This window comes from Lupinus angustifolius, chromosome LG15 (genome assembly GCF_001865875.1).
Source record: "Lupinus angustifolius cultivar Tanjil chromosome LG15, LupAngTanjil_v1.0, whole genome shotgun sequence".
Lineage (NCBI taxonomy): Eukaryota > Viridiplantae > Streptophyta > Magnoliopsida > Fabales > Fabaceae > Lupinus > Lupinus angustifolius.
This window is the reverse complement of record NC_032023.1, coordinates 8032137-8045364: the sequence shown is the minus strand read 5'-3', so window position 1 is coordinate 8045364 and position 13228 is coordinate 8032137. Positions and strand designations below refer to the sequence as shown.

The window sequence follows — 13228 nt, the reverse complement described above, 5'->3', positions numbered from 1 at the left end:
AAGCCGATGAGCCATACCGGTGAAGCAAGCCTACCGATGACCCGACTCACTCAAAGAATGGATGAGAAGCATGAAATCCCTGTAGATCGTTTCATTTTTCCTTTCTCGCAAGCAGGAATCGAACCTGCGCTAGCGGATCAAGTCACAAGCTTATAGACATAAAAAAGAAATTATAATTTTTTTTTTGGTTACATCTGTGGAGGCCCATAAGGGCCAGAGAGGTACTACACTCCGATTACACACAGAAATAAAAGACTGATAGCCCTACCGATGAAAGAGAGATAGTGATTCGTTGATGTTGATGAAAGAAATGATTGGTTTAACTTTCACGGCATGGAGCTGAAAGCCTCCGACTAGGCGAACCACCAGACCAAGCCAGACGAGAAAGAGAGAAGGAACGACAGGGAACGGTAAAGGGAAGAAAGGATGATTCTAATTATAATGCTTAAAAATCAACAACTAAAACTGAAGCTCTCACAATCTTTAAGAAAGGGCTATTTTATAGCTGTCAAAGCACGATAACAGAATGATAGGTCAAGACCTGACGTACCAGCTTACTTAGTATTGGACTGAATTTAGCGGCCATTCAGAGCCTTCTTTAGTCTTGCTGCATGACGAGCTATTCAATCAGGAGAACCGGCTTTCTTTTATGTCTTCCTGTTTCAGGTAGCTTGCTTTAGTTTTCTTCCTTTCCCAGAAAGAAGCATCATGAGAGTTAGCGGTACAGGCCATAGCTGTGCTGCTTTAGGGGCCCGGTCAATCAATCAAGGGCGCGAGCCTCTATGCACAAGGCTACTCTGCAGAGATAAGTTCCAACCACGAATGAATGCATGGCGAGTCTGTCAACTCACTAACGCTCGCGACTCCCGTAGGTCGACTACCTTACCTTCCCCACTCACCAACACCTCTCGTGCTTCCATGCCCACCTACCTCGTGGAGTATACTCCACTCGTTCTCTCCTTTCTTTTGCCCCTCTTTAAAGTAAAGCTGCTTCTTAGAGTTGGCTTTTGCAATTGCAATCTGTCTCTGGCTCCTCGCTTTGAACTAAAATAAGACCTTCTTTTGGTCGAGTGACTCCGTTCCTGGTCTTCCTATTCCCTTCGCTTCCCGCCTCTAAGGCCCAAGTACTTTTTTTTTTTAAACCGCAGTGATAACCAGGTCAAAGAGTCACAGAGATATGCCCAATACCTCTACCCAGTATGAGGGTCAGTATCCCTTATAGGAGCAAAGTTAAAAGGTAGCCTTGAGAAGTGAACTTCCGCCCTTAGATGTGGTTGATTCGGGTAACCTTGTGGTTTCATCCCAGGTTACTGATGAGTGTAGAGGTGTCTTTTCACTTCCGCCATATTCAGGGGAAGGGATATCCTCGCCCACCTTCTCGACGCCGCCTTCTTCAGGAGGCATTGCAATGGAACCTCTTGTTAGATCCGGACAGGGGAATTGACTTGCAAAGAGCTTATTAGCCTATTTTTATTGCTAACTAGTTGTCCAATCCAAACCTCTTTTTGTAATTGCATATGCCCCCTTTTCTTTTCCCTGTATTGAAGACTTTTGTTCTATTCAATCAAAGGGTAAGCCTATCAACTTTCAGTGCCATTTATATATATAAATAGTCTTATCCTAAGGCCTAAGGGAAGGGTATAACGATCGAGTCCCATAATGGCATTAAAAACAAACAGTCCCAGAAGTGGGAATAGCTGTAGCCGTCTCAGTAGTCTCATTGGATGGGTAGTCTTTCAAGAGAGCTAGGGAACGGCACGAAAGCGGTTGGAATAAAGGAGTCTATAATCTCACTCCAGCCAGTCTAAGAGGAAGAGACTATCATACAGAAAGGCAAGATAAAGATATTCACTCGCCTGAAATGGCATTATTCATCTAACTAACTCATGGCTGATGGCTTTCGGAGAGTCACACTCAATATGAATGCTCCCACTCCGTGCCTTAGGCTGGTCAAGCCCGGAGGCATAAACCAGGAAACTCGTACCGGAGATACCCCGACCGAATAGGATCGTACGATGACCGATCCTAGAACACGGTAGTATACCTACCATATTCCGATTCCATTTTCCAACTTCGTCGAATAACCTCCACATTAACCCAAAACGAGTTAATAGGGGGTCTTCAGTTCTCACTTTCCAGTGATGCTGAACGACAGGAGCGGAAAGGAACCTCTCAAAGGGTAAGGCCAGGTTTAACGCGTTGGTATAATACCATTGAACTCCGTTCAACCACTGCTTCATCCATGCCCTTAGCAAGGCAAGGTATACTCAGAAAAGTGAGCAGAAGCCACATCTTGATAGAGTGACTCTGGCATCACTACGAGATCCTTGGGCTTATAAGCTCTTTAAAGAATATCGGTAATATATCCTTTAAGAAAGATAAGGGTCAAGGGGAAGACCGCGGCCTACTCACAATTAAAAAGGTAATCTGAGTTTGTCCCACACAGCCCTCAACCGTTGGTATCGGGCGGATAACGGGTGGTTAAGTCTTGATAAGACTTTAAAACCAGCACCGTAAATCCTAGCGAGTATGGCAAATCAACGAACACTATAAGTGTTAGCGACTGCCATAGCTCCTGCTATGTGATGGGAGTTTAAGAGGTTTTGGAATGAGACTGGAGATAAATCAACAGTCAAACCCCTAACCCTAAACTTCTTAGCAAACTCGGCACACCCGATCTCTGAGACCAAAGACTTAGGTAATGAAACCTGTACCTTTAAAGTCTCAAGAGCATCGCGGTATACCTTGGCCACCTTGGAGTCTGCAATACAGATGTCATCGCCAAGGATGGCATACCTAGTGAAGCGCTTACTTGGGTACACTTGCTCAGCACACCACCATACCAAATAGTAATGGGAAAGTGTGAAGAGCGGCCAAGAAGCGTAGTAACCTAGAGGTTGCCCTGTTCTAAAGAAAGCAGGGAAATACCCCCCTTCCAGTGCAAGGCGTTGGGGAGACATCCACTTCATGAAAGGTACATCAAACGGTACCAATCTATATAAGAAGCGGATGTAGTCTGAAACAAAGGGACCAAAGAGGGTTAAGACTATACATAGTTGATACCAAAGCGGCCACCTATCGGTGGCAGACTTTAGATCATACGAGTATACCTGAATTGAAGACCTCAAGCGATCCAAAGGACGGACCTGGTCAAAGGTCTTGACGCTTCCATAGGGATACGCCTTAAGACTTTCATGATAAAATCATTAAGAGGTCTAAGGGTCCTTTGAAAGATAAAATTCCCAATTGCAAACACTCTCCTTTTACCAGCTCCAGAGTCTGTCGTGTAGGCGAGCCTACCAGGAGATTCCGCCTCATCAAGAGGAATAAGCGGAAGTTCCGCTCGGGCCTTCTCAACGAAGATCCTAGTATCCTTCTCTGAACGATAGGATAATTTAATCTCATTAGAGAAAGGATAGCGAACACCTGGAGTCCAAAGAGGAACCCCAAAGACCTCGAAAGTTGCAGATAGCAACTCCGGGCCAAACCGTTCAAATGACGATTGGTCAGGCATGTACGCGATGAAAGCTTCAAGCTCACGGTGTAAGATTGCGAATGGGGATCCCTTCTGGTCCTTCGAGAGCTTACGTTTCGAAGGAGAAGCTTTCCACGAGGGTAACCACTCAATTCCCTGTTCAAGGGGAATTTCAGTGATATCTGGGATATACCTAGTAACTATATCCTTCAATGGTTTTACCATATCTTTTATGGCAAACATCATCTCATAGGACGTAGATTCGGTCAATATAGAGTCTAACGAGTCACTCCTAACTTCCCTTGCGCCTGGTTAAGAAGGGTCCAATCCCAGCTTCTGAAAAAAAAATAGTGAATTGACTAAGCTAACCCTGAGTTCGCAGTCGATTCGGCAACAGGAAAAGCAAAGACTACCGCCAGTTACCCATAGCTGATCTACGACTCACTAAAGGCTCCATTCTAGTAATTTTATCTAATTCCGTAAAGATAAGAAGAGAGGATGATTATGCCCCAATCCCGATCAACCCAGGTTTTCTTAACTTAAATAGTACTGGTATTTCACAGTTAGAATGGGCAAGTTAGTCTTGGCTTTCCTACGGTTAACTTCGAAAAGAGGGTACTGGGCAAAGAGGAATATCTAATAACTAACTAGGTAAGCTCTTTCTTTCTCTTGCTTTATGACATATGTCAGCTGCCCTCTTTTTGACCGTGGGTGGGAAAGTTAACTTTGTAAAAGTCCTTATTTGGTTGGGAAAGAGATAACTTCTGACTCCAAGCCTACCCTACCCGAAAACAAGTTTAAGCTATTGATGTAGCCTCTTGTCGCTACCTACTAGAAAAATCCCATCAAGATAGATCGACGACCTATACTTCAACTAAAGGCACAAGGAAATCAATAGTTCAAGAGCACAAAAGAGAGTAGTCGGAAAGGAAAATCCATTCAATTTTAGCCTGATCCCGCGCCTCTTCTCTTATAACTCATCCACCAAGTCAAGGTTGATTCTTAGTTCTTCGGCATTTTCTTTATCGTTGAAACTTTCAACTCTGTAGCTTGGCATTCCTATCTCCACCGGTACCACTGCTTCGGTCCCAAAGGATAGGGGTCTCTCCAGTGGATGTTCGACTCGTAGTCCGGTAGACCCACAGTATACTAGGCAGCTCATCTGCCCATAGCCCCTTTGCCTTATCTAATCTAGTCTTGAGCCCTTTCAGTATGGTGCGCTTGGTTACCTCAGCCTGACCATTTTCTTGGTTGGGTGGTTGGGGATGACCTACCGAGGTGAACCCGTGTTCAATGCCAAGTTCTGCGCAGAAATTTCTTCATGAGCTGTTATAAAATTCATTGTCGGTAACTAAGATCCGCGGTACCTCGAAGCGGCACACAATAGACTTCCAAACAAAGTTCTGGGCCTTCCTCTCCATGATCTTCTCTGCTTCTACCGACTTGGTAAAGTAATCAATTGCCAGAATTCTAAACTTTCTCTGACCGGTGGCAAGAGGGAAAGGGCCTATCATATCCATCCCCCACTGTGCGAAGGGCCACGGACTTAGGATAGGGCTAAGTGGGGCTGATGGTTTATGTTGGAGGTTGGCCTGCCTTTGAAATTTTTCACACCGGTGGACAAGGGCTGTAGCATCTTCCTGATTACTCGGCCTGTAGTAGCCCTGTCTCAACACTTTCTGCGCCAAAGATCGTCCTCCGAGATGATTCCCACATATCCATTCGTTGACTTCCCTGAGCACGTAATCTGCCTCGCTTGGGCGTAGGCATCGGAGATATGGAAGGCTGAATGACCTCTTGTAGAGCACATCTCCCATGAGGGTATACCTTGCCGCCCTGTAGGCGACCCTAAGTGCCTAATTTTTCTCTTCTGGTAGCTTCTATTCCCGCGGATAGTCTTTTATTGGATCCATCCAACTTAACTAAAAATCCACGGGTGTGCAAAATTTAATTCCCCTCTTCTATGCTTCTTATCAAGAGTGTCTCTACCAGCACAGATTGGGTCAGGTGGTTTAGGAGATTCTTGAGAGAGGTGAGCAATTTTAATTTTCTGCTTACTTTATTCAGTAGGTTTTGCAGGCGCCTCAGATGGTTCAGAGTGCCCTCTTTAGCATGCAAGTTTACTGGAGTACTGTGTTCTGCCGGTGCAGGTTTTGATTTTAAGACAATTGAGAAGATCTGCATAGGGTTCTTATGGTCTGGTCCTGATATGGTTAAGAACAAAGGGAATGTTGCTTGGAAATTTGCTGCCCTTTAAATTTAAATAAGGTGGTTTCGGGCTTCATTGGTGGAGTGGAATAAAGCTGCTATGTTGAAGCATATCTGGGTTCTGGCTGCAAAAAGTCCTTATATCGAGTCTAGGTATGTATTATACATAAAATGCTTCTAAAAAATATAAGCATTTTGTTGGTGTATTTAACCACCAAATAATGGTAGCTGGATTTGTAGGAAACTTTTACAGGTGAGAGAGTTGGCTATAATATTTTTTATACATGATGTTGGCAATGGAACCAATACATCTCTCTGGTATGACTCTTTGCTGCCTATAGGTTCTATAGTTGAAAGGTATGTATGGTGAGCAGATCATAGGGGAGTCTGGTGTTAAAAAAAAATGTAAAAGTTGCAGACATACTTTCTAATTCCAGATGGTCCCTCCCTGCGGGTGCAAATAAAGATCTGCAATAAATTGCGTATAGCAAGAAGAATCATTCTATCAGACTAGTCTCTATCATTAAGCGTGAAAAGCCAGCGCCCAAAGGGAAGAAAAGAAAGCCGGTCAACGTCTGGTAGAACAAGCCGTACTCAGCTACAGACAGGGTTCATCCTCCGGGCTTATGATAACCAATGCTTCCTACGCTCCAGTCCCACACCCGTGAGTCAGGAGCTACCTTTGGGTAAATATCATCAGTCATCACTGAACCTTAGGTACGGATAGTAGAAAAAGATATCTGTTTTCATTCTATGACAGGTTCTTCTTAAGAGATGTAGTTTCGCCGCCTTTATACAAATATCCTTTAACGAATTGCCCGATTCACAGTGCCTACCTTATTCTCTCCCCAGGACCTAACACTGGAATGCTCACTTGTCCGCCTACCAATGATAGCCTTTCAAACCGAATTCCAATATTGATAGAAATGTGAAGGAGACCCACATGCCCACTTCTCCTTCCCCGCCCCATTTCCGACAAAGGACGGGCCTCGTCCTCTTCCTCAGGTAGGAGAGACTACACCTTTCAAAAGGATAAACTTAGAAAACAAATAGAATCAAAAAGGCCATCATTAATGCGAACAAGGCAATAGCCTCGGTTAGAGCAAAGCCCAGGATTGCATATCCGAATAACTGTTTTGCCAATGATGGATTTCTTGCCACGGAATGAATTAAGGAACTGAATACGTTTCCAATACCTACAGCAGCTCCCGCTGAAGCAATTGTAGCAGCTCCGGCACCCATTGATTTTGCACCTTCTAACATCTCGAATGGATAAAGTCTCGTCACGCTTTTTAATTCACGATTTGATGTTCTCGTCGCTTCTTCCCCTCGTTCCTTTTATCTTGGACATCTCACTTGAAATGCAATCAATGCATTCATTCTTTTCGATCTTGTACTCAGGTACACTTAACACCAAGGCAATCTCGACAAAGTAAAAAGTGGAATCCATTCGATCATTCAAGTCGGATAGCATTTATCGACGCTAGGATCCGACCTACGTTAACAGCTTTCTTCTCTTATTATATTTATAGTTACGGATCACATCACTCCTAAATGCGGCCTTGATCTTATATACGATACCATTCGCCATGTATGATACTCTTCAAAGAGACAATAACCTATTCTTGTTCCAATCGTTTGAGGAAAGCCCACTCTCGCTTCACACTTGCTATATTCGCCTGAGCCCATGGTGAACATAGCTAACTTCAACTTATCTTATATGATAATTATCAATAAAATACAACGACTTTATATATAATAGATATTATGGAAAAGTAGAAAGTAATTGAAGGTATCCCTGACTTTCTTTTTATTCGTAAGACTCTCGAGATTCAAGATTGAGGAGGGTTAATCTCAATTATCCAGGGGTCAGACAATGCTACTTTCTCCTTGAACCTAAGGTTGATTCTTTCTAAGAAAAGTAAGTAAAAGGCCCCTGTCTTATTTCAATGCTTTGCTTTGAAAGCGCTAGGCCCCTTGAAAACAAACAGACTTTTTGCGATTGTTTAAGTCTTATGTTATGGGATAACATAAACAAGTATGCCTCTATCATTGCCTTTTGTTTTAGTTTGAATAAGCTATGTTGGTGCCGAGGACACTAGTAGATGCCCAGAAGGAGCTCTGCCGAAAATCGGATTATAATGAAAGTCTTACTAGCATTGGCGGCTTAAGTGGAAAACTGGTCCTATCCTAATATATATAAGATAAGGAAGCATCCGACTTATTTTTCATAGTGCACATTTTTAAGAGTGCCAATTGATGCAGAGAAGGAGCTGTTCTCGCTGTGAACGAATGGGCTCTTAGTACTAATCCTAATGCAAGAAGGGGAAGGTTCATGTCATCTTCTAAATAGAAACCTGGGCATCTATCTAAAAAATAGTAAATCTCGAATACAAGCTGAGAGGGAGAAGGCTTCCTGCGTAGGCAGATTAGAGCAATCCAATTTCTTCAAAAAATCGGACTTATCTTTCCTCCTCCTCGAGGATGATGGATCCGGGGAGCTACTCCCATATGTGCCTTTCGACCTGAAGGCCGATTGGGAAATGGCTCCTTGCTCGAATTTCTTTTCTAGTCGGGGTCTTTGTTCGGCCTGCCCGCCCGCGTTAAACAAAGAGCATGAAAGTTCCTCAATTGTTTGGTCAAGAGGGGAGGGGTCCTTAACCAAAAAGGCCCTTATCTCAGGACTGGATGGGACTGATCTAGGAGTAATTTTTGTCATCTTTGTACCGACTTCTACATCACGATTACTTTAGAAAGCTTATATAAAAACCCTTCCTTCTATTCTTTTTTTATAAGTCAAGCTGGCTAGCCAAAGCTTCTTGAATGACCAACTCTTGCTCGTCCTTTTGGCCCTTTACTTTGAGTTCACCAACCGAACATGACATGACAGTTCTTCCATTCCTCATGCATTCAATAATAGGTCTGGTTTGGTGCTTTCTACGATACTAAATTGTACGATCCTTTAAAGTCTCCGGTGCTGCTCCTGGCAACCGAGGCCGACACAAGACACAACCGCAGCAGTTCGACTAATAAGAGCATGCTTCCTCCTACTCACGAAATTTATTTTTAGTTCTTTGCCTCGGGTCAGCGGATGGAACACGGTCAGTGCAGTGGACAGGGTGATATCACGAACTAACAAAGCTGAATGGATAGGGATAGCTCGCTTACTACCTTCTGGTCTCATCCAGCTTCTACAAGCTGAGAATTTCTTATAGCGTAGGGGTGGAAAAGAGCAAGAGTGCCCGCTAGAATCTTCTTTCACAATCGCACATCCATCTCCCTGCATCAAAGCCTTCTTGTTTACCGATCTGCGTAAAAGCTTTATGTTTGAGTACTGGCCTTCCTCTCGCTCTTCTTAAACTACCCGTCCGATCGCTTTCAGGAAAGGAGCATTGCCAAATATGTGGATTTGCCGAGGTGCCCAACATTCCTGACTGATGGATGTCTAGGTCTTCCCAAAGATAAAGATGTACTTTCGGTGTCAAGAAAAGATCCTGCTAAACCAGAATCAGGGGATCCGCTCAATGGTCTATTTGAGATACCGTGCCCGATTCTAAGAAATGGAAGAAGTTGCTTGACCTTATCCTTGTGACCTACGAGCCAAGAATGAATAAAGAAAAAGAAAGAGAGTTATAGGTTACTAGTTAAAGACAAGAGAAGAAGCAGTCAACGGTTACCAGTTGCGTTAGCCGTGTAGTTAGCAAACGGTACTCGAGGAACAGGCTTAGTCAGAGATTCAAAGAGTATGATGGGCGATACCCTTTGCTTTCTAAATCTCATAACATGAGGACCTGTCTTTCTCTTGCTAGTCAAGAATGCATTCCTCTTTCCTTAGAGATCCCTCTTAGAGATAGAGAGAGCGGTAACCTAGCCTGCCATAATAGATAGTCCCATCCCCGGTCTCCAGTTAAGAGAGGAGTACCCAAGTCTAAAGCCAGTAGCTAGCCCCGAGGGCAACCCTAGCCATATGATCCCCTTTCCTAACTTTTTCGTCGACTTAAGCCTTACTTCCCAATGACAAAATAGATATCTTGTCCCGCAGAGGTTGGGGGGGTATGGGACGCAGAAGCATAGGGAGTGATAGCAGCAATTGATTCTGATCTTTTCTCAATACCATCCTACGGGATCGAGATTAAGAACCACCAGAGGCTCTTTCTCTTAATCAGCCAGTTGCCAGATTCAGATGCAGATCGAATTGGACCCCCCGTTACAGATCTTCTTTGTTGGCTCCAGGTTATATTTCCGGCACATCTTAACGTATTAGAGAGTTTTTTATCTAGAGTCTCTCGACATCTGTGGCGCCCATTTACTTATATTAAGTTAAGTAAACTGTAACCTTGTCCATTTACGAGGTTAAGAATGATAAATTGGAGGAATGGTACCTGGGAAAGGGGCCGTTAGCTGAGATTCGGATGGAGTCTCGTTTACTCACTCGCTCGGGTGTATACCCGAAAGTCTAAGCCCGCCGGATCCATTGAGAGACACAAGGCTCGTCTTGTAGCGAAGGGATAGACTCAGCTCGGGACTACCTGGAAACGTTTGCTCCGGTAGCTAAAAGAAAGTCCTCGATGAGAGTGAAGGATGATCGGGCGGAATCGTCTCGTGAAGTTGTATCTCTTCTCATGGTTCATATTGTCTAAACTTATTTCGCTGGCAAAAACAGTGAGTCGAGTCGGCAGACTTTTTTACTCCATTGTGAGTCAGCCTATCGATATAAAATAATGCTTGTAGTCACCGAGATAAATACTTTTATACCTCGGCTCTACAAGGGTTACTTACCCTGGTTGGCCACATTCCCGTTATACAATACAGGGAATGACGTGGATGCCGACATGGAAATATCTTCCGAACAGTGTCAAAGCAAAAAACATGGTCGAGATTTGGTTTCACCCCAAAAAGGCAGCTAAAGAAGGAGAGGCTCACCGATATTAGCTAGGCCGGGGATTATGAAGTAGAGAAAAGTTCGAGAGAACGGTTCATGGCTCGAAAAGAAAAAAAATGGATGTACAAGTCAGATGATAAACTTTAGTATTGAACTGGTAGATACCCTTTGAAGAAAGCCGTCTTCACATCCATCTGGTTGGTGAAGCTTTAAAAATGAGCCACCAAAGCTTATATTATCCTGAGTGAGTCCTTCTTAGAAAGCGGAAAGAAAGTCTCAGTGTAGTCGATGTCCTCTTTTCTTTCAGAGTGAACCCCTTGGCGACAAGCCTAGCCTTGTCTCTTTCAATCTCCTGATGTAGCCATAAAAAAAAATGTACAATTGTGTGTGTATGGAACTTATTTTTCGGGACAAGAGGCTGGTACTTATCGTACAGCTTCGAGGACTGTGGGCTCAAGCAAATAAGGCGAAGGAAGAAAAGAGATGTTGCGCATAAACTCTTATGGTAGAAAGTGAAAAAACCCTTTCCTTCTTTTTCTTAAATCGTATGTATGCATGGCTGAACCTAAGAAGATAGCAATTACAACCAAGAATGGTTTTGTACTTTCACTAACCCGAAGGTCTAGTAAAGTTCTTAGGTACCAAGCTATTAACAAGCGAAAGGCCGAAAGAACTATAGTTTATCGGTTGTATCTTCTTTTAGTTAAAAAGGAGCTGCTCATTCATGTTAGTGTATATGCCAGACGACGAAATAGATCTTAAAGTTAAAAAAGATGCCCCTTAAGTCTATCTAAGAGGTCTTTCTTCGTGCTTAGTTCCCTAGCAAATCATTCTTCATCGCATAAGCCCATGACAAGTCATTTCCAAATGCTTATTTCGGAAGAGCACGGGAAAAGCCTATGGAATCCATTGTACTAAGACCCGACAGATCATCCAAGGACTTCCAATCGGGACTAAAAACTAGTCAAGAAGGCTTAACTCAAGCACCTTTGCTTTTCAAAACCTATATAGCTTAATGAGAGACACTAGTCAGATAGAATTCAGATTCCTTGCTTTGCTTACTATAAGAAGCCATTTTTTTTTTACCTATTGATTAGAGCTAGAAATTCCTAAAAGAGTAAAGCAAGGAAGCCTACTTCTTCCCGACTAGCGGCCGCAGACTAGCTTTAATTTTAGGGGGAGGGGTACTAGAAGTTCTTTAAAGGATTACAAGAGGATAGTTTCAAATCCAAAAGATGAATCGGGGGGAAGACAAAGGAGGCAGATAAAAGAAATGGGAAAATCCTCTTTATTTTATAGGGTCGTGGAATAGGCTGCTTTTTCGAGGATAAATCTTTAATATCTTATAAGTTCTATAATTGCATCAGAGAGAGATGAGATGCATCCATGGCGAGGGTATCTTATAATAAGATAACGGTTGCTTTTAGGAGTGATCTTTCTCGATTTCGGAAAGGAAAAGCTTGGTTGCAGGAAAAAAAGTCTAACTATCAATTTTTTAAGAAAAGAAATAAAGAAAAGCCGCGTTGAAAGTCTTGCTTTTTTTATCCTCCATCTAACTAAGTAAGAGAAGGGAAGGTTGAAGCTTATAGCTTATAGGTAGTAGAAAAGCGCTAAGAAGGTCCAATCATGCTACTTTGAGAAAGATGCTTAACACATGCAAGTTGAACTTTTCGAAGAAAAAATAAGCGGGGTAGAGGAATTGGTCAACTCATCAGGCTCATGACCTGAAGATTGCAGGTTCGAATCCTGTCCCCGCCTAATCACTGGAGATGCTGGGGGAACCGGAAGCTGTGCCCTAACTCACTCCTTTGAGTAATTTTTCCTTTTTCCAATTCAAAGAATGGTGTTCTTTCGCCTTGCATAACGTAGGGAAGACAGACTGTCACACGTCCTAAGAGAGAGAAATAAAACTCTGTGATGGCAGAGCTTGAAGTCACTAGAGGCATTCTACTTCCCGGTTCTTTTACCAGCCAGTCTACGGCACCTGAGCATCTGCACGACGTTTTTTTCATATGATCCTGTGACTGGGCTGGGCCTAGGCAGTTCAGAAGAAGGGTATCGTCAAGACCTCTTGAGAATAGACGAGGGGGAAAGGAAGTTGATGAATGGCAGAAGGCTGGAGAGTGCAGCTGGCTAAGCCGCATCTTCTGCTTTCGCTTTAGCGGGAGTGCTTGAAAGTTACTGTCTTCACTTAGTCCAAAGAGAGGGAAAAAGAGTCTTCCGTCACTAGCCATTGCTATAGATGCTCGCTCTCGTCTCGATAAGAGTCATATGCCGATCTTCATGCCATCTTCATTACTAGCTCTGACGACTAGTCCTCCGCTAATGAAATACCTGAAAACAACCTATTCTTTCAAAGACCCTAAGAGGCGAAAGAATTCCTTCTCAAGGGTTCATCTCGGAATCCATTCATATAGGCTAGGCGAGTTCCTATTTGAAAAGTAAATTTATCGCAATGAGATTTTATTTGGGGGCGCTGCTCATGATAGGCTTAGCTTTAAGCCGCTATCGTTCGGTTCGAATAAAATAAGTCAAGTCCCTTCGGTCGGTTCGCTCAGGTGGTCTTCCCTTATCTTCCCTAACGTTCAGAGTTGTTCTGGTTTGAGAAAGGAGCACCGGAAAGAAGCGCTGCTCCAGGGAAAGACAGGTGACGGAGCTGCAAA

The 13228-nt window shown here is 43.5% G+C and overlaps 1 non-coding gene across 1 annotated transcript; it reads left to right on the top strand.

The window, feature by feature from the left end:
• On the top strand, nt 12250-12323 carry TRNAM-CAU. Its single transcript has one exon. It is a non-coding gene; the product is annotated as a tRNA-Met (tRNA).